The sequence below is a fragment of the Protopterus annectens genome, chromosome 6.part0, assembly GCF_019279795.1.
Source record: "Protopterus annectens isolate FY-2018-M chromosome 6.part0, PAN1.0, whole genome shotgun sequence".
Taxonomy (NCBI): domain Eukaryota; kingdom Metazoa; phylum Chordata; order Ceratodontiformes; family Protopteridae; genus Protopterus; species Protopterus annectens.
In genome coordinates, this window is record NC_056737.1 from 551246911 (window position 1) to 551267320 (window position 20410).

The following is a 20410-nucleotide window of genomic DNA, read 5'->3' on the forward strand; positions in this document are numbered from 1 at the left end:
CCTTTAGCTAGCATTGTAGAGCCTTCAGGCCCATTCACCTACTACACACCTATGAAGCAATGAACCTATGGATCTCAGTACTGGCAAATGTGTGTGGGAATAGTAATCCCAATGTGTTTTGTTGATGAATATCCCCTGTGGTGTGGTTATTAACAATCAGAAGTGTGTCCAAAACAGAACATGTACCATTCTCCATTCTAAAACAGATGATGTAAATCAACATATACCTATGTACAATTCTCAGCCCTATAATCTGTGAGGCATATGTTACAGACTGGGAATTACCGTGCACATACTGTATCCTGCCTTTGATATAGTGGATGTGTTACCACACTGCCATACCCCATGACCTTGCTGCAGGGCCACATGCTGGTAACACACAGGTGCCTAGAATGGAAATGGAATACAGCATGTGAGAACACATTCACTCAGCACTTCCCTTGTGGGGGAAGAGAGGGGTAAAGCTGGCATTGAATGTGTTTCCAAGACTGTGGCCAATATTGGTTGTCTCAGGATAGGTATTAGCATTGTGCAGTAACTTGAAGCACTTGAGTTTAATGCTGTGGAGTTTGTTGATGTAACTTTCAAAGGCTGTTGTGACTGTTGTCAGTGTCTGCTGCATCCCTGATCCAGAGTTGTGTTTGAGGCTAATAAGGGAGTTCAACAGTCATGGAACACTACCTTTCCCTAAAACAGTGTCCTCTCTCTGATGTACACTTTAGTAATAGCAGGGGACCATCACATTGTCTGGGTTCTGTTGGCTCTGGTAAGTACCATGCTTTTTTGTACCTGTCCGTACAGTGCCTAGGTGTATGGTTCCACAGTCATGCATTGTCGTGGGTGCAGTGAAGACATCCACCCCTCTTTTTAGGGCTGCAAAGTCAGCTTTGGAGAGGTTTTGCTAGGTGGTCATCTTTATTGGGGGTGTGGCTGACATGTTGAGTTCCATGTTGATTACAGCCTGTGTGAATCTCACCATGCAGGGATTGATATCTGTGGATGAGCAACAGTCCCATATTTAAGAGGTTGACACAGGTCAAGGATGTTGCATTCTCTACCAGGGGCAGTATGAGCTGTTCTATGGCAATGAAAATGATGATTCCCAGAAGTGTTGGTCCACTGTACTGGTGCTTGGCTACATTCCCCATGTGATGGAGGGGTAGTTGAAGATACACGTACTATGTCACTGTTGTGTTCGACCATCATAGATGGCAGGGTGTTGAGGAATTTGTATTGACAGTCTAGGGACATAGATGTGGACCCATAGCAGGCTATGGTCTGGAATGCACTATTACCCAAGGCAGTTGTACTGGAAGTATCTCCAATGCATTACGATGGGATACTAGTCTGGAGGTGTTCCTATGCATAATGAATATTGAGACAACAACACCTGTGGAGGTGTGGTGTGGTTCATGTTTGGGAGCTGACAGCTGTGGAAAGCATCATAGCCTTATACTGCAGGTTTGCTGTATGCTGCTGTGAACCACCTCTCCATCACAGCAGACATGTGTCCTCCACTCCAACAACTGCTATGAGTGACTGCATCCTGACAGATGTCCACTGTTGAGCATCATGACCCTCAAGTTGCATACATGTGTAGCTGTTATGGTGGTAATAACATTAGGAACACTGCCTAATAAGGCACCATACCAGTGTCAAGACACTTATCCAGTACCTGGCAACCCAGTGGTGACAGATGTAGGACATCCAGGAAAGTCAATGGGTTCTGTCAGTCATGTCATCCCAAGCAGAGAGGTTCTGGATCCCCTGAGAATGACACATAACATATAAGCCAATGTTGCAGTCAGTCATCTGTTGATAGTATCGCATCATCATTTTGGGTGACAGTGGTACACTGCTCAGGGCTACTGTCACACTTGCCTGGACTGCATAATCAGAGATTTCAACCATGCCTTCTGTCATGTAATCCAGGGAGGTGTGTACCAAGTCATTCACACCCACATGGATACGGAGTGATATACGTAGTTGTGGAGTGACATGATTGTCTGTGTCATGTGTTAGATGCTGGCATATGATAGATATTTGGCTGTTACCTGCTCCATATTCAACTTATTTAGTGGGATGTGTGTACCTCAGTATTGAGTTACCCATGATCACTGCATTGTGCAAGGTGGTTAGCCTTAGGAGCTTAGGGTGAGGGCACACTGTGTAGGTTAAATATGTGTCCCTTGGCATGTACCGTGTCACGATGTCTGAGTGGGTATCTGCCTTGCTGGTTTGCGCTGTTTGGGTAAATGTCCATTGAGTGCCTCTGGGAAGGTGGGTATGTGACTTTTTCATTGTATGTCATGACTGTCAAAGTGGGTGTCATGGTGAGCTATGTGTTCCACATGGTGTGATGCAGGTGTTGATCTTATCCTCTTGACCTGCTAGTCCAGTCTTTGCTGGAGAGTGCATATGTCCACATTGGGTGATATATGGGTTACCCTCACAGGTATGAGTATTTAGAATTTAGAGGGGAGGGTTGTCTGTGTACATGAGGCAGTTGCAACAGTGCCCCTGACTGGACAAGTGCACCAGGTTAATGGGTGAAAGCACAGATAACTGCCCTTCAAACATACCAGGAGGGGGTGAACATAACTAGTAAGTATTGGAGCTACATCTATGATGAATGAGTAATGCTGACTGCTGCCAGGTGTACCACGCTTCCTGATACAATAAGCTGGTGAAGTGCCAAGCTATAATGCTAGCTGAAGTGCAAGACAGAAAGAGCTAACATGATGTATGAGTGGAACAGAAGACAGACTGCCTACCACCTGTAACACTTTACCACAGCTGTGCAGTTATCAGCAGCTTTGTCCATGTAAAAGTTCAGCAAGCTCTGTAGCAGTGACTGTGTAACACTATAGTAAATATACCTAGATAGGCAGGAGCTTTAATCCCAATACTGGCAAGTGTATGTGTCTGTGAATCATGTACTGTATGGCTCAAATCATTTTTATCCTGTGTACTACCCTTTACACTTCCCTTCACTCCAATTTAGTAGACCTGTTGATGTCATTCAACTTAGAAGTACCTTTTGAAAAGGTGGAAATGTAAAAGCTGTGTTGTGTCTGAAAGCTGCATAGCACTATAGTAGGAATACCTAGATAGGCAGGAGTTCTAATCCCAATAATGACAAGTATGTGTGTGTGAATCATGTACTGTCTGGTTCATACCATTTTTGACCTGTGTACTACACTTTACACTTCCCTTCACTTAAATTTAGTAGACATGTTGATGTCATCCACCTTAGAAGTACCTTTAGAATAGGTGGAAATGTATAAGCTCAGTGGCACATCTGATCTCTGCATAACACTCCTAGTAGGAATACATAGATAGGCAGGAGTTATAATCCTAATGCTGGCAACTTTTTGTGTGTGTGTGTGTGTGTGTGTGTGTGTGTGTGTGTGTGTGAGGATCATATCATGTGTGACTTATACCCTTTTGATGTGTATACCATACACGGCTGGTGACCACCTCCCATTACCATTACTTTATATAGTGTGGTAACAGCATCTGCCTCACATGCAACAGGTTAAACCATTGTACAGTCTTCTGTATGGATGTGTCTGGAATATCCATACGTTTGAAAAGTATATATGATCAGAAGTGGTCCGTGTGCCTTAACAATGCCCATGTATGTGATATTATAGCCAAATAGGCCACAGTGAGTTTACTGACACACATGGCAGAATGAGGTATCATACCTGACTGAAACAGCATGTTGATAGGATGCCTGCTGCCCTCACAGGTGGCCAGCCTTGTAGGTGCAATACGTGAGTCCAGATGCTTGGTTTTACAAGTGAACAGTACCTGTTATGGGTCACATTAAAGGCTGGAAGAGGTGTGGACTGTCATATTCTGGTCCTAATTAGTATGTAACAGGAACACCTTGCATCTTAAAAGGAGTGTGTACACAAGTTATATCCACTGTATATCAGTAATGTGTCACGCATGACCTTACCTTAGGCCATTTGTCCAGCACAATTTTCTGGCCTCTGTCCACATGTCTTGGCACTGACAAGTTGTGAGGTGTGCTACAGGAGTGTTGAGTTCACATCAGATAGGCCCCAGTGGTGACCACTGTGATGCAATACAGTTAACTCCATCACAAGTGAACATGCACAACAAGTAATAAAGCTATTACATAAAGCAATATAGCTATTACTGATTGTTGTGTGGATGGTAAATTGCATGTGCTTCACATGCCTGGGGAATTGCCAGGCAACAACAAAACAATGTCATACTCACCAGCTTCAGGCTTCTGTCCCATATGCAGACTAGAGGGCCTTAGGTAGTTGTGAGAGGGAGCTATTGTCAGCAGACGCACATGTGGCCTTGGTACAGGATGGATGCAGCATGTCTGCACATTTACAGTACTAACCGCAATAATACACAATGTCCTGTCTTCACAATAGATGCATTAACAACTGCAATCAGACCTGACGCATGCATGTAGATACAATACAGATAAATGTATGTCTGATACATTAGTGTACTAATCCCCACTGGGCCCTTACCTGCACACTTCTCATTGAGTGTGCATGTGCAGCCCATCTCCACAATGCTTCCCTCAGTGTCATGACTTGTGCATTTGGCATGTGACCCAAGTGTGGTGAGGAGCTCCTTGGTGGGTGTCAGTGGGGGCTGGATGGCTGGGCCTCCACCTGTGGCTAGCCAGTCCCTCGCTACAGCAGCAGCCCATTGACGGGCATAGCATTTGAGGTTGGTGGCCCAATGCTGCACATGCTCATAAGTTCTGCTGTGCAGACCAGCATCATTTACCCTGTGGACCACACTGTTTCACTGGGCAGTCTTTTCCCACACATCTTCTGCTCACTGTCCAAATGACATGTCACAATGCCAAATCACATATTGGGTGATGATGTCTGTTTCCCCAACAGAGAATGATGATAGGCGAGCACTCTGCATGCTACCTGGAAGACATAAAGAAGAAAAGGTCACAGGACCTCATATGGTTGACAAAATGCACAGCAACAGTGGATATTACTTGCATAAATTCCACACTACACTGAAACTCTCCAAGCTATCATGGCTATAGCAGCTTGCATTACACACCTGTCGCTGAGCTATCTTATTCCCCCCAATGTTATACACTTGATTGCATAATCCTATAACCTCCATTCATTTCTGTGTAGAGGGTTGACAGTGGGTATCTTCCATGTGGATGGAGTGTGGATGGTGGCAGGTCTGTGTGTGACTGGGGTGTGTGATGGAGCTCTGAGCACATGCCTGATGTCATGTAGGAGGTAGACATTGATGTTATTATGCCCCAAGGAGATATGCTGTTGTTGCCATCAGTATGCAATATGTATATGTTCACCATTGTGGAGGGGAGGAGTGTGGTTGATGTGTATATCTCCCTGTACAACTGGGGAGGACAGGATGGCAATGTTCCCACCTAGCCTGTGTGATGCAGGTTGCCTATATCCACGGCATGTGTGTATGAGGTGCTATGCCCCCAGTACAGGGTGAATTGTGTTGTTTCATCTGAGACTTACATGTGTGGAGACACAGTTTCAATCATCCTTGGTTGTGTGGATATGTCTGATTCATAGTCATAGTCAGCTTTACAGGAAGTCAATTGTGAACTTACATGCATGCTCATATATAGTTGGACTTGCTTCAGAGTTGCTGCCTGCACCTATGTGTCCCTGTACAGCCAATGTAGCAACCTAGTATGTGGTTTGTGTATTGCTGCTGTTCATCAAAGTGGATTACTCCACCTTGGTGGAGGCTGGATACACAGGTCAGGTACTGCTATGTCCATATAGCAACAGTGGATATGAAGGGTATACACCCCTGATACACTGCCTGCTATTTGTGCAATTGTAACATGACACCACAATAACTCATTTCATAATTCTCACCTGTAGTGTGACGTATAGCCTGTACAATTCAATTGAAAACATAACAATCAGGTCTGTGAAAACATTTGGAAATAATAAGCAGTACAGTAAGCCAGTTGAATGAGTGTGCACACCCTTAAACTGATGTGTTGTGTATGCACCTCTCGAGATGGTTACAGCATTCATCTGTCTTGGTCTGGACTGTAACATCATGGCACATCTTCACTTGGCAATAGTTGGTCAGCTTTGTAGAAACACCTTTGATTGTATTTAAATGGACTTGTACAGGTTAGAGGTCACATAAAGATAAGAAACATTATGAAATTATCTTCTGTGGTCTTATTGTCATACAGCACACATACCTGGAATTCTAACAGGGGTATGTACACTTGTGATATCCACTGCATATAGCTGTGGATATAGCTGGTAGTGGTAGGCATTGACAAAGGGTCATAACACAGGTGGACACTTCTCTGATTAATAGCTGAATATCATGCCTACTCTAGCACAAATATCAGTATCATGGTACTGCAGCAACCAGTAGCTGTACACATTTCTGGCAGTTGTATGCACTGACACTGATATTACACACATGTCCAACTTGCACAACCTATGTACCTAAATGCTTGAAACTCATGTGATTTAGTATTGTGCCTACCAGCTGAACATAAGCATAAATACATGTGCTCACAGGATACCTGGTATACATGTCTGTTGTATGTTAGTATGGCACACTGTAGTTACAGTCTTGCCACACAATCATACATCTCAGCCTGTTACAGCAGTACGTCTGGACAATGGCACACATAAATGGGTGTCAAAGGTAACATCAATATTGATACTGTATTAATATAGCTGCACCATACATTAATACGTTGATTGCACAGTAGGATTTGGCATCACTGTGATAACCTAGAAGATGTTCAACAGTCATAAGTAGGATATTATGTTACAATGTCATTGCTAACCAACCAGCCAAAGGTTTGGCTGACATAACACAGGTATATGTGTATGTGACTACAGGTATCAGTCACACATGTGCTTATTGTCCAGCAGAACACTGTACAGTTGAATGTTATAAATTCGGGATATCACATGCAGTTCAACACATGTCTACAACAGTACTTTACTATGCACATGCCCTCTATAAGTCTTTTAACTTTACAAGGCAAACGTGTCATACTCATAATCACAGGTAACATGGATATGGAAAACATCCCATTAACTGGCCTAGCAGTGGAAAAGTCACAACTGTTTGACAGAAACCCCTGCAGTTGACATATATGAGCTATTCTTTCCCAGGGTGAGTCAGGCTCCTGAGCTGTGATCCCACCTCACAACTTCTCAGAGCATCACATCTGGACAATGCCTAAAATGATGGGGGGGGGGGGTAAAAAGGGACAGACTTTGAATATTTCTGTTACAAACATAGGATTTTTGTAGAATGATACATTTAGCATTATGGTGAATATTCTTAAGGATATGGAGTTTTAAACCGAAGTATTTGTAATTACATGATGAATTCAGTCCTCAGCTATTTGCCAGAAAAGTACAGATCTCAGGAGGAACAGACAAAAATACATGATGGTAAAATGTGGACACTCTCTGAAGATCTTTACAGTTGAGAGATATGTCTGTGATATCTCCAATTGCAGAGAGGGCCAGATACTATGGCCATAGCAGCTGTTTAGCAGGACATTAGTAAAACATGTCTTGTTGGGACATATATTCCTCCAAATCATAGTTCCCATTATTACAGACCAGGTACTACATTCAATTACTTGCCTACATGTTCCACATACATTTTTTCTTTCTTCTCTTTTTTATTTTATGTTTCATTTGTTACTTTGCTCTCTCTCTCTCTCTCTCTCTCTCCCTCTTTGCAGTATAGGGATAGAGCTGGTTTGAATAGGTGGCAGCATGGCTTTTACATGTGGTGCACATGTCCAGGTGATGACCTGTGCACCTATTGGGGTTCCCCACTTGCTAAATGCATGCAGAGCAGCTGTGTAGTTCTTCCACTAGCCAATGTTATGGCAACACACTCAAATAAAGGAGTACTATATGTGGGCATTGGCCCTTTTCCTTACTTGTGAAGAAAACATCATGTATTTGTGTAAGCTACTACCTCTTACAACAAGACATGTGGAGACAAGCCAACTAAATGGTGGGGAAGGTTCAAGATGTAGGGACAGAATGTAAGTATTGCTGTTATATGTTTGAAATACTGCTAGTTTAACAGGGTTTGCTGCACATACTTCTTCTGCATGGGTTTCAGCCTGACAAAGTTCTGTCTGTGCATAGCTCTCAACTGTAGGGCCATCCACATAATGGCCACATGTTAGCCTGTTATGTATGGCTGTTCCCCAGACAGGTGTTGTCCTTGGCAAACCAGCAGCATACTCTGGTGATTGCATTATGTAGATGGTAACATCAATGTTTCTTCTGACTTTATATCCCTCAGAAAATATATGTTACAACAAACCCTATAACACCAGCAGCTTTCTGAGTGTATAACAGCAATATTTCATGTATGGCTGTGTATTTGGGCTTCTGTCTACTAATTATGTCAGGCTTTGCCCAGATGTCATACAGCTGTAGGTGGATAGGTATACTGGTCTATCATTCTTTACTGCTGTATTTCCTGCTGAGGGGAATGGCTGAATAACATGTTGACGTTTGTACATTCAAGAGGTTGGTGTATAGAGAATGCTCTTAGATGTCCTTGTAACATATTGTATGTGGGGGACAGTAACACATGTTTTAAAACTAGGCTGTTAGAACATGTCAGACGTATTACTGATAAGAAATATGTCAGTTCTATAGCTGTACATTTGAATAAAACTCACCATGGGGACAGTAGTGGGTCTCAAGGTACTGTTTCTGAAAACATCTGTTCCTCAGTGTGATGAAACATTCATAAAAGGACAATTGTTATGCACAGACTCAATATATTAATATTAACTGTGATACTTTATCCCATAGGGGGTTAAATGATGAGTGTAATTAAAGGCTATGTATTCAATTATGTAATTAGGTGTTAACTGCTTCTTGAGATTAAAGTATGTATTTCTGATAATGTTTACTCCTTGAAGGCTTTGGCCAAGACATCAGAGTATAATAAATATGTGTAAATTACTGGTTGGTTGTATTTTCCTTTGCTATATTAAGACATTTTATTTGTTTTGCTAAGAGGTTGTTGTATGTCTGACCATTATGTATCCCCTACCATGATTTTGTAGCAGTGTACTGTTCACTTATTCATTTAGACTGTTGAGGGGGGGGCAGATGTGAGTGGCATGGCTGCTTTTGTATACAACTATGCATGCTGCCTCAGTTGTGGGTGGTCTATCAGCAGCATATGTTTGTATGGACATTTTGGGGCATGTATGCATGTATATATATATATATATATATATATATATATATATATATATATATATATATATATATATATATATATATATATATATATATATATATGTATATATATATATATATATATATATATATATATATAAATGGTTTACATTTATATGTGCGTTATGCACATGGCTGAATATCATATGTTGGAAAGGACATTTTCAAGTGTCCGAAATATAAAAAAAAAATGCTGTGTATGTGCAGTAAGCGAGTGCACAGTGACATTCGCTCATTGCAGATTCTGCATTTTGGGTGCAGATTGCACTATAGTGGGGAAAGGGAAATGGACCCTTTCTCCACTGTAGTGCAATCTTGGAGTTAGTATATTAAAGTAGGGGGGGTGTGGGTGGGGTGCATGCGTGTTCAACATTGTAGTTTGAAAATCAATGAATCTGCTGTTCAATATGTTGATTTTCGAACTCCGGAGACTTTCAAAGTTTAGAATTTGCATTTTGGTTCAGACAAAAGCGCGATCGATATTGTCATTTCCGACAATATAAAGGTAAACCTGTATATATATATATATATATATATATATATATATATATATATATATATATATATATATATACATGTTTATATTTGTATATATACATATATACATATATGTACATCTCAGTATTTATTGGTAATATATCTCTATATTATTATACACATATATGGATCTCCCTACATATCCCACTCTCACTATGTATGTTTCTATTCAGATATATCTATATATAGCTTTTCAAAGCTAACTTTGTCCTCATACAATCAGAGGTGGCTAAATTGACGGCAGCCATGCAAATGGAGAATAGTTGCATGCCAGCTGAATCAAACAACAATGCACTATGAACACATACACAAATGCATAGATACTGCCTTACCCAATACAACCAGGAGTGTGAGCCTTGGGACAAGTACAGGGACCTATAGCAGGCTACAACCTGAACCACTGTCTTACCCAATGTCAGCTACACCTGTAGGATCTGTAATGCATAATGTTGGTCTACTACTCTGGAGGTGTGTGTCCTTTATGACTATGAGAAAACCACCACCATTGAAGCTTCAGTCCAGATTCTGCAGCCAAAAGGTGTAGAATTAATTATAGGCTGGTACTGCAGGGGTGCTACCTGCTGCCTTTAACCAGGTCTCTGTTACAGCACAGATGTCATAGTTCCCCATTTTAAAGAATAATTCCAGTAAGTGAATTTTCAGATTTAGAATTCCAGTGTGCAGTGCAGCAGCATGACCCTCTGATTGCATGTTTTTTTAAATGTCATATATTTATGTATATTTATGTATACATATATTTGTATATGTATATATATATATATATATATATATATATATATATATATATATATGCATTTCTTCACCTTTCTATATATATGTATATATGCATATATGTGGATATGAATGTGGATTTATATCTCTCTCTTTATATATTCATATATATATATATCTATATATATATATATATATATATATATATATATATATATATATATATATATAGATTTGTCCACATATATGCATCTCCATACATATATATATGTATATATAGACTACATGACAGATTCTACAGACTCCTTTCCCTGCTGTTTGATGACTGTACTAACTGATATGTTTGGAATGTCATCACTCTTTTCTAGGGCTCAGATGGTGTAGTGGTACATTGCTTTTATCATAGTTTACATGGCCCTGTGTCGAGGACTTGGCAGGCCATATTATTTTGTCGCAAGGCAGAACAGTTCTGCTGTGGATGAAGAGATAAGGGCAATAATTACAAGAGGTCCCTAGTTTGTGCCCCTTCACCTCCATTTACACAGCCCTTGGTCAGATTTGTTGCAGTAAGAGGTTCAGAGTGTGGATCCGATGTCCGACTGTACTTGTACTACATACATACACACACACACACACATATGTATATATATATATATATATATATATATATATATATATATATCTATATATATATATATATATATATATATATATATATATATACATATATATATATATATGATATATATATATATATATATATATATATATATATATATACATATATACATATACATATATATATAATATATATATATATATATATATATATATATATACATATATATATATATATATATAAAATATATATATATATATATATATATATATATACATATATATACATATATATATATATATATATATATATATATATATATATATATATATATATATATGTACACACATACATATACATATATAAATACATTTTCCCTACTGTTGAATGACTGGGGCCCAGTGCTATGGCCAAATGAAGTGGGTAAGGTGGCTCTGCTTGGGCCGGCTATACTATGGTGTTGCAGTTTTAGAACATATGTGGGTTAGTAATAGTCAACACAATCCAGGATTAGTTACAACAGCATGCATAGATATTCACATTTACCCAAAACAACAGATTTAGAACAGTTGCATAGCAAACAAAACACATTTATATAGGGAACCACATTGGCCATTACAACTGCATGCAGGTTACATTGATAGCAACAGGCCACCAATGATAGTATTTTAACATAGAACATTAATAGAAACACATTTCAGTATGTGTTGAACAATAGGACATATGTCCCAACAGTAGGTTTGGTGTAAAACATAACCATTGATTTGTGTGTTTAGATTATTGTTGCAGATAGGGGGGGGGGAGATGTCAATTAACAACTTGTATATCCTTGCAGTATTCACAACTTTAATGATCATTGCTCTAATCATTACTCTACAGGAATTATTACAATACCCTATGGCCTTGTTTTGGGCAGTGGTATGCTTGTGCACAGTGTATAATTTAGCCTTCTTATAGCTACTTTCTACTTCTCTTACCTGGAAGACCTGTGGGGGAGTAGTTGTTAACACTACCTGACTGTTTCTGCACATATTCACAAAATCCTAGTTGAAATTATGCATACAGTTTATTACCACTCCCGGGATGTTAACCTTGGATGTGTCTGCTAAAAATACAACAATTTGTGTTTCATTAGAGTGAGCTTTTGAGAAACTGCTGTCTCTTCCTTCAATGTTTTTTGTCTACTTCTCTCTTGGTTGTACAATCTGACCTTGTAATTACAACATTCTTATACAAACATTATAGACATATTATTATGTAGCACAGTGTGGGAAGCAGTGGTTAACACATTACTATTCAGATATCACATCTTGGTGAATGCAACATTTCATGCCATACACTAACAGAGTAAACACAATCAGTCCAGGATTTAGAACTTTATTGCCAAGCAGTTAGACTTTTATTTAAATATGACCTATATTGGACTATTACTGTCATATTGTCTGGTTGATTCAGTAGAAATCATACATATTTTTTATACTGCCAGGTGACATTTTACTCCTTTATATTTATTTGGTATGACTACTACAAACAGGATTGTTACTCACCAGCCTTGCGACTCAGGCTTTGCAACCTACTGGGATGGGCTTCCTGGTTCACAGCCTGCTCAACTGGAGCTGTAATGAAAATAGAGAAACAATTAGGCATACGTATCCATCATATCCGGGAGGGTTAACTTTTAACTGAGCTTAACATTGCACAGTGACATGTGTGTATATATATATATATATATATATATATATATATATATATATATATATATTTGTGTGTGTGTGTGTGTGTGTGTGTGTGTGTGTGTGTGTGTAAATACAGATATGGATGCATTTCACATAATCCCATCCTTCAGATGAGATGTTAAACCAAGGCCCCATCTGCTTGAGCTTTTAGTTGCTCAGGTGGATGCAAAGGATCCCATGACACCTATCAAAAAGAGTAGGACTCCTTTATTTAATAATTATTATGTATTTATATTATAAACTGAATAAATACAGGAATTTATATTATTTACAATATTATACACAAACTATTTACATTAACCTCATATTCACTTTTTTACATTCCAAAACATTTATATCTGACCACCACTCTACTTTCCCCAACCAAAATCTTATTTTTTTTAACATTTCTTATCTATCCCATTTAGCATTATACATAATTTGATTCACTTTTTGGCTCCAGATTACCCACTTAACAATAAATATTGTTTGTAAATCTTTTCAATAAACACTTTATCCTTATAAAAACTTATTCAGTTGTGTCCATATTAATATTTCTGTATCCCTTAATTTTGTCTAAATAACAGTTATCATCTGACTTAGCCCATAATGCATTGATTCTCTTGCATTTCAAAAAGACATGTTCAGCACTTTCTTCTTTATGATAATAATTGCATATTCTTTCACTTATATTTTATATGTCATGTTTGCTTTGACTGGGAATTTCCTTACCGCCAGTGTCCACAAAAAATCTTGACTTTCTAGTCTCTTTTTTTTTTCAATAATAAATTTCTATTGTTTTACTATATTCCATACAAAATTAAAACAGATACAACGTAAAAAAAAAAACAACTACCAACTAATATAACTAATAATAACACCACAGCATGTATACAATATTTCCATGAATGCTTCCAAGTAACACATTAAATTATACAAGAATAATATAAAAGTAGTTAAAATCAATTTGAATAATGAACAGTTTGCTGTTACAGAGTCTTTTAAAAGTGTAAAAATAATTCTTGTTAAATTCAAATTTGAAATATTACGCTAATATAATATTAAATACTTGTTCCCAAATTTTTGGATTATTAATATTTTTATTATGTTGATTTAAAAGTAATTTGTGGGCTACTATATGTCTTATTGCTAATACTCTAAAGTTATTCCATGATGTTTTGGATGGGTCTAACCAATTAGTAGCTATATATAGCTTCATTAATAAAAAGATATTGGGCCAGATTCAGGAAGCCTCCATGTAAGAGTTATAACTCTTACACGGAGGCTGCAGTTAAACTGTGTGATGTCAGCATGTCATGCATATGCATGAGGTGCATGAGGCATGCTGAATCACACTAGTAACTCTTACACGGTCCGTGTAAGAGAGTAGGGGGCGTGTCTGTAGGCTAAGCTCTGCAAGTGGACACGCCCCCGGAAGACTAGAATAGCTGAAAGTAAACAGCCACGAGAAAGGCCATGAAAATGTGAATAAACACACTATACAACACATGCCCCGACTGGCCATCAGTGTATAAAGTGAAGAGATGTCATAAAATTAAATTAAAACCTTTTTTTTGTTAAACCTCAGAATGTTTGCTACTGTGTGCTGGGTGTGCTACTAGCGCAATCACAGTTAGCAGTCAGTGGAAAAGGATATAAGAACTAAATATGCAAAGTAAGCCAAGAAATAATAGCTTAGCGGTAGAGTAGCCGCCCTAAGAGTAGGCAGGCAGGGTTCGAGCCCCTACAACAACCTGCAAGTGTGGCCGGAGGGGTTCGTCCACTCACCCTCCGCGGTGTCCGGTCTGTGGTGCGTAGGGAGATCCAAGACACTGTTCTTGGACCCCTACGCCAGCTTGAGGCTCGTGTGGCACAGCTAACGGCCCCGGCCGTTGCCCCGCCTACACAGCCCCCAGCACAGCCCCGTCCTGGGCTGTGAAGGAACAGTGGCAACTGCCTATGGGTGGGGATATCAGTTCCACTGTTGCCATCTGTGGGCTCGTGCATCTCGGATATCCCAACCTCCGTCCCCGTCAATTGTGTAACCCCCACGTGTGTCATACACCGTCCCTGTATGCGTCTTGTCTGTCTTGTCTGTTAACCTACCCAACCTACCTCCCCAGCTTTACCGACTTCCTTCACCTGTCATACCACTCTCACCTGTAAAAAAAAAAAAGGGCACTCTGTCCCACAAAAATTACGCCCCATACATAGCTGTCCATGTCGCAGACATGTCCGCTGGACATTTAAACTGTTAATTACAATTGGCTGTACAACAAATATTAATGTTGTCCTGACACCTCTCTCAGAGGTGGAAGGTTTCAAATGTCTCACCAAAATACATAGAAATATACAGCTGTTGCTGCAAAAGACATGGGCATCTATGGGCCTTACCTACACCCTTCCTGCAAATCCCACGCTTCTTTCCCTACTGTCTTACCCTCTTTGTGACCCCTTTTCACCACTTTCCTGTCACCCCTTTTTCTTTTCTTTCAAAGAAAATAGCGCAGGTGTGCGCTTGTGTTAGTGGAACTCACCGCCAATGCGCATGCGTGAGCTCCGCGCAAACGAGCGCAGACCTGGTTTAAAGTGCTTAAAAGTGCCTTTATGGCACTTTGATTGACAGGTCCTGTACTCAGTTTGAAAGTTTGCTAAGAAAAATAAATTCCCACTGTCAGTCTCGAACCCAGGACCTTGGTAACATTAGTTTGTATGACCTACCACTAAGCCATGCCTGCTTTACAAGAACACAGTGCTAAAATAAATATAACATGTAATAGTAGGAATCAGTATAAAGGCAATATAGGAGATGTACTATCCAAAGCATGTCAGGTAGAGTTGTAATGGCCAAATTACTGGATTCCCATACTAGTTCAGTGTGAACAGAAACAGCACTGCTACCTGTTAGCTTGTACATAATAATGTAAGGTAATGTACATATGTGAAGGTATGTATATCTACACATACATATATATAAATATATATTAATACATATGAAATATAATCGTAGGTCTCAGTAGCCATACACACTCACTACAGGAAAAAGTTAACATAATTGCTGCAACCTGAATCTGCAACACAGCCTGACCCCTGTGTGACCTACTTACCCTTCTAACTGCTTACAGGTGGCCTCAGCACTTTGATTGACAGGTCCTGTACTCAGTTGGAAAGTTTGCAAAGTAAAAAATTCCCACTGTCAGTCTCGAAACCAGGACCTAGGTAACATTAGTCTGTTTAACCTACCACTAAGCCATGCCTGCTTTGGAAGAACACACTGCTAAAATAAATATAACATGTAATAGTAGGAATCAGTATAAAGGTAATATAGGAGATGTACTATCCAAAGCATGTTTGGTAGACTTTTAATGGCCAAATGACTGGATTCCCATACTAGTTCAGTGTGAGCAGAAACAGCCCTGCTACCTGTTAGCTTGTACATAATAATGTAAGGTAATGTACATATGTGAAGGTATGTATATCTACACATACATATATATAAATATATATTAATACATATGAAATATAGTTGTAGGTCTCAGTAGCCATACACACTCACTACAGGAAACAGTGAAGATATATGCAGCAACCAGAATCTGCAACACAGCCTGGCTCCTGTGAGACCTACTAAGCCCTTTAACTGCTTAAAGGTGCCTCCAGCACTGTGATTGATAGGCCCTATACTCAACTCAAAAGCAGAATATGAGCATACTAGTAGGCCCTACCACAAGACCATTGTAACACTAGTCTGTATGACCTACCACTAAGCCATGACTCTCATACAGGAATATAGTGCTAAATAAGTGGAACATGTAATAGTAGGAATGAAGATAAAGGCAATATAGTATGTCTACTACCCAAAGCATGTCAGGCAGACTTTTATAGTCCCAGTTACTGGATTCCCATACTAGAGTAGTGTTAACGGAAACAGCCCTGCTAATTGTTAGCTTGTACCCAATAATGTCAGCTAATGTACATATATGAAAGTATGTATATGTACACAGATATATATATATATATTTATATAGCAATAAATATGACATATAGTTGTAGGTGTCAGTATGCATACACACTCACTACAGGGAACAGGCAAGATAAATGCAGCAACCTGAATCTACAACACAGCATGAAGCATGGGAGATGTACTAACCTTCACACTCACAGAACACTGTCAACAGCATACCAGCATGGTCCACGCCCTACAATCTGAAAGGGCAACGCCTATCTCACATACCCTTTTATAGCAGTGTCCTGAAATCACAGTGAGACATGCAATTAGTACACACCCAGCTGCTTGCAATTAGCAAATGCTGCCTTACAATTGGTGCAGAGGCCATCACATGGACCTATGCAGATACCTACAAAAGTATTCAGTACCCACACTCCACTCATGCAATACAGTCATTGCACAAACCTAATGAGAAAGAGAGACAGAGAGAGACAGAGAGAGAAGACAAAATATACAGACAGCCAGCAGCAAAACAGCAGCAGCAGCAGCAACAGCAGCAAAATTCAAGGAGCACGAGTGACACACCAAAAGCTGCCACAAACACAGGTAATGCAAAGTAGCAGGTTAATCCTGTGTATACTGTGACACCTCCAAATGTATCATAGTTCACTATCTATAGGTATGTCCATGAGATAGGTTGTGTGTAGATAGTCATGAAATATAAACATATGTAATATTGTTGTACATGTGGGCCATAACTAACACTTCCATAGCTTAGAACACAAGGCCAGTTGTGCATATGATGCAGTAGTTCCCAGGGTCAGTAGAGGTTCCTCCTCATTGGTGTGGGACCACTGTGTATGTATGGCACTGTTCAGTTACATATCCTGTAGTATGGCCAGGGATTAATATCAGTCTGTCATGTGGTGCTATGTCCTCCAGGGGTGAATGTAGCACACATCCAGGGATACCATTTCGTAACAGTGATGATATGTGTTCTGCAATGATGAGGGTGGCTCTCACCTGGACATGTGAGAGGATAGGTTACAGTCATCTGGGATAACTAATAACACGTGTGTAGGACAATGGGGGGGGGTACCTGCACCTAAACTGTCTGCAACATTGTTGGCAATATCTGTGCATTTGGTGAATGTGAAGCATCTTAACACTGCAGACAACAGATGCCTTTCCGTCATGTGAATCTGCCCTGTGCTGCAGTAGCCTCCTACTATTGTTATACAATATGCCTGTATCTGTAGTCCACTGGACAGGATTAATAAGTGGTGTGCAGTTGTTCTGGGTTAGATAACTGTGTGCACAGTACATGCAGTATGTGGGATGTCTGTGGTAAGCATATGCAAAGGTGCTGGCGGTGTGTGTTGTGGCTTCCACTGGCCCAGTGGGCTGCATGGATAGCATCACTGTCATAACTACTGAATAACTGTGTAATAACATGCATACATAGCAAGGTAGTGTATTGTGCTTGTGGTGTTGTTCAGATATGTATATCCAGGCTGAGTAATGTGTGTCCACATCACAGGGTTGGATGGCAGCACACATCCAGTATGTATGGATGAACACCCAGAATGTGTCACACGTGTCACCTGTGCAGACGATCTGGCCATTACCTGTGCATCCCCCACAACACACACACATGCAACATATGGCAGAAGTACTATAGCAGTACACACATGTTCATAGGTTCATACTAGGCTATCTGCCCGAGGGCATTTACAAGCCTAGCCCATTGTTTTGTGGCTTACGCCACCCCTTTAGTATGGGGAACCATACCCATTATTTTGCTGTGCCTCTGTCGAGCAGTGACACTGAGGTAATCCCTGGGGTATATCTGCGATCTCCCATCCATTGGTCAAGATTTCTCTTGAACAAGGCCAGCGAGGTGCTCTGCCTCACATATACCGTGATTTTGTTCCACAGCATAGGGAGTCTTTGGGTGATGAATCTATCCCTCCAGCATGTCCTATTAATAGCTGTGTCGAGGTTTAAGTCTCCTGCCCTTGTGGCTCTGATGGATCTAGATTTTTTTAGGTGAAGCATATTCATCAAATCTGGGTTTGACATGGCCTTGTATGTTGGGCAAAGGTCACCTCTGAGCAAGCCGTAAGTGACTGAATAGAACATACATGGACATGCTGGAGGGGCAAATTCCTAACTGAGAGGCTCCCTTTACTCTGTAATGAGCTCGAACAGTTGAAAATGAACAGTTCATAGGTTCATACTAGGCTATTTGCCCTAGGGCATTGGTAAGCCTAGTAGAATGTGTTTGTCTTTTGCCACCCAATCACAAGTTATGCTGCTATGCCCTTGTCTGACTTTAGTATACTATGCCTCTGTCTAACAGTGACATAGAAGTGATACCTGGGGTACAACTATGATCTCCATCCACTCATCCAGATTCCTATGGAAGAAAGTCAATGAGGGACTCTGCCTAACCAGTAGTGTGAGCTCATTACAGAGTGAAGAGAGCCTCTTGGTTAGGAATATGCCCCTCCAGCATGTCCATGTATGTCAGTGCTGAGGTCCAGCTCTCCTGAGCATGTGGCTGTATGGGACTCTGATTGCCTGAGGTACATCACGTTCATTACTGCTAGGTAGGACATGGCTGTATATGGCATGCACAGATTGCCCCTGAACAGGCAGTATGCCACTGAGTCCAGCTGGATTCACTTTACCTGGGCAGCATATGACATCTGTGTGAGCCATTGCATCCCCTTGATGATGTACTGTTGTCCTGTACCAGTTGCTGTAGGTGTCTGGTTAGGTACATCCCAAAAGGTGCATTGTACGCAATTATAGGCCTGATGATGGATGAGTACAGAGGCACAATGACCTCCCCTGCCATACATGTGAATCAGTCATGATTAGCTGGGCTATATAACATGTCTGTCAATCCACGTTGGCCATGTGGTAGACAAATGACAGACCGCTACCATGTTACTTCCCCAGGTCCCCAACTACGTCTACTGTACTCAATGGCCTAACACCTATGTTGTACTGTGCCACCAATGTGGAGGCGTGGGAATCTGCATTGAATACTGATACTCCCTCCCTTGTTCAAGTGTCGTGGCCGACAAGAATGGTAACAGCTATAACGTGGTAGTACTGGTGTGCTCCTGTGAAACCTGAAACAGGTTCATGTTACTGCACAGATATCGATGTCCAGAATGCTAGGTAGGGTTTTGGGTGCGTGCATCCTTGGGTCTATACCTCCAGTGTTGAGTAGCATCACTCTTACTTCCTCATCCTTTGTGATACAAATGGATGTGGGTTTGCCTTATGAGCCTTGCCTAATACAGGCACTATGGGTGTAGCAGGAGGCTCCGCCAAATGTCAATAGGACTGTGGTGACAGGTGCAAGCTGTCCCTAGCAAAGCATACCACCCCAAGATGGCAGGCATTGGCACACCTGTGAATGACACCAGTATGTCAGTCAATTGTTGGAAGGGATCATCGTGCCTTGATATTGTGGCATTGTTCTAGGTGAGGGTAGGATGCTACTCAAGGTCAGGGTCAAACTGTCCCGGGCTACGTGCTCAGAGAGCTCTGT